The 3,160-nt window shown below is 41.7% G+C and overlaps 1 pseudogene; it reads left to right on the forward strand.

Annotated features, from left to right (window-relative positions):
* The window catches only part of LOC101562352, a 4,435-nt pseudogene extending 2,262 nt beyond the window's left edge, over window positions 1-2,173 (forward strand).
* The last annotated feature ends 987 nt before the right edge of the window (window positions 2,174-3,160 follow it).

Raw genomic sequence — 3,160 nt, forward strand, 5'->3', positions numbered from 1 at the left:
TTAATCAAGTGCCAGGTGGAGCTCAGTAGGAAAGTATTTGCAGGCTTGGCCATCTACGAACCAAAGATTCAAATCTTTGGCTGCTTTGGCCCAACGAGAGCCACAAGAAGGATTTGCAGCTGCCTTGGGGGATGGGACGGAACCTGAAGGCATATTTTCCGGGGTGGTGCAGTACCACTGAGGGCAGCAGTGCTGTGGGTCAGGAACATGTTTCTTCCTGATGGAATAATGACTAAGACAGGAACAATGTGCTATCTACTCAATGGCTTATTTAAAAAAATCTCTATTGTTTCTAATTTTTTTTACCATTGTATATTATCTTTAACAACTAAAAATTAAAAACACCACAATCTAACCCTTGGAGGACAAACAGCCATGGAAGAGCTCCGAGGCTGCCACTACTGCACCCCAGACCTGGCCAGCATCTGCGCCTCCATCTGCCAAGGACACCAATGCTGGGCTCAAAATCATCTGACTGGTAGATCTAAATTTCCTCCACGGGCCCAAGTGTCTGGACCATCACCTTCCAAACATATACAAAGAGACTTCAATGAAGTCAGACACAACAAAGCATACAGATATCTTCTGATCCTCACTTATACTTTCCCTAGTTAGGCAAAAGCTTTCCCCATTCAAAATTCCTCCAAGTTTAGTTGAGCACTGCTATATGAAAGTATTCCTAGACATGGGTTCCTTCTGTCCATACAAAGTGACAGTGGCCCAGCCTCTTATGACAGAAAAAATTCAAAACCTCAACACACTGTTCCAAATTAAATGAAATCTGCATATTGCATAGCAGCTTCTGAGAAAGATGGAACACATATACCAGACCTTGAAGACAACCTTAACCAAATTCTACCAAGAACCCATAGCCCTTCTTATTAAAATTAATATAAAAAATTAATAAATATACAAAGAAAAGAAGAAACCAAAGCCCCTGACTGCCCTTTGGCCTCTGCCCCTTCATGTCCAATGCTCACTGGGCCCACAGTGTCCACAGGGTCCTCTCCCATCCGGTTTTGCATACCTCACACTGCATCAAGCAAGCCCATTCTCTCACTTGCACAGAGGACTGGGAGGCATCACCTGATCCACGCCACCCCTTTAAGACCACCCTCTGTGGCCGGAAAAATCAGAGCCTGCTGTTGTCACATCTGGAGGCTGACAGGTCTGCACAGGGCCAAAGCCTGGGGACACAGATGTCAAAATATCTCACCATCTGCTCCCTTTTTTCTAGGACTCCTTAAACTAAATTTGATTTTTGGTAAGGACTTTACTGGAGCCTTCTGACTGGGAAAACTACAACTGCATGTTTTTACTATACTTCACAATACTTAAGATTGGTTATCCTCAGCTGTTTCCCAAGGCAACAGGGAAACACTTAACAATAAAGGGATGACATGAACAACAAAATAAAAGGGATGAATCGACTTATTTCCTTGATTTCAAGTCCTGAGCCTGAGGGTCTAAACCAGGCCTGTCAGACTATAGCCCTTCTCTTTCTGGTGTCCCCTAACCCTGTCAGCCTTCTCTCTCTGTCAGGTCACCCAACCCTAAACGGCAGTTTAGCACATGCATCAGAAGAACTGAACACTTGGGCTGGTGAGATGGCTCAGTGGTCTAAAGCATCTACTTAAAACAAGATTAGCAAAGTACAGGGACAGCGGTTCAATCCCCCAGCTCCACATGCCAGCCAGCCCCACCCCCTGGTGGGTTGAGCTGGCCACACACACACACACACATACACACAAATAAATAAATACATAAATAAAATTTTTTAAAAAATTAAAAGAAATAAGCAACGGTTTTGATGTGGAAAAGGAATTTAAAATATTGAGAAATTACAGAATTGACAATGTAAAGAGAGAAAAAGTGTTAAAAAAAAAAAACCTTAAGTTTTGGGGCCAGGGAGATGGCTCAGTAGAATAAGCGCTTCCCTGGCAAGTGAAAGGGCCGGAGTTCAATCCCCGGTTCCACAAAATAAATAAATAAATAAATACCCAGTTGCTATGAAGAAAATGGCTGAACGATCAGAGCCACCAGTCAGACAGCCAAGAAGACTCATTCTAGATGAGAGTCTAAAAGAAAAAAGTAATTATTGTATGACAGGAACCCACAGCTGTAATTCTTTCGCAAACAGTGGACTGATGACCCAATTATCAAGGACCTCTGAGGCCTAACAATGCTGTCAGAAAACCTATCAAAAAATGCTGGTGTTAATGACCCCTGCACAAGCTTACTGAAATAATGCTTTGGCAAATGAAACATCTTAGTGGCTTCCATACTTACTTCTCTGATCATTACTATTTAAATTTTCATTCCTTTTTTTTTAATATCAGGACTCAAACTCAAGACCTTGCACTTGCCAAGCAGACACATGTGCCACTGAACTAATCCCCAGACAAACTTCTCATCCTTATCAGTTAAACCCTGTGCACATAGTTTCACTAAAAGGTTAACTGAGACAACTCTCCAGGAGAGACCTCTCCCCATATTGGAATTTGGTGTATGGGAGAACAACCTGCTCGGACTCGCCTCTTGTCCCTCTCTCGGACAGCAGCTTTCCTTCCCTCAATAAATATATTCTGTTCATAACCTCCATTTGTTCCTAAAACTCATTCTTCAGTTTTAGAGAACACAAACTCATCCAGGGAGATCATTTTTCCTTATGTCATGTGGAGGTTCCCTATATCATTTGGAGGTCATCCATCTGAGATCGGTTTTTCTCCCTGTATCAGTATCACTCAAATCTTCATATTCCTGATGTTTTATTTAAGGATCTAGAAATGTAAATTTACATGTACACACACAGACAAGCTGCTAAAATAGCAACCAAGAGAGGAATTACCATGAATATACAGCTACATACAAAGGAACAGGCCACTGTTTTTGAGAGCCATGTAGAAGATAAATTTGCTAAGAGGTATTAGGCCTCAATCCAAAGGCTAAGAAAAGAAACCCATGAGTCTAACCAAACAAACCATTCATTTATATCTAAAAAGCTCAAAGGCAGTAACTAAATTATTTTATTTAAAAAAAAAACCTGAGGAGCCGGGGAGTTAGCTCAGTAAAATAAGTCCTTGCCTGGCAAGCGCAAGGGCCTGAGTTCAATCCCCGGTTCCACAAAAAACAAAACAAAACAAAAAAAAACCCTGAGTTT

The sequence above is a fragment of the Octodon degus genome, unplaced genomic scaffold, assembly GCF_000260255.1.
Source record: "Octodon degus isolate 3935 unplaced genomic scaffold, OctDeg1.0 scaffold00002, whole genome shotgun sequence".
Lineage (NCBI taxonomy): Eukaryota > Metazoa > Chordata > Mammalia > Rodentia > Octodontidae > Octodon > Octodon degus.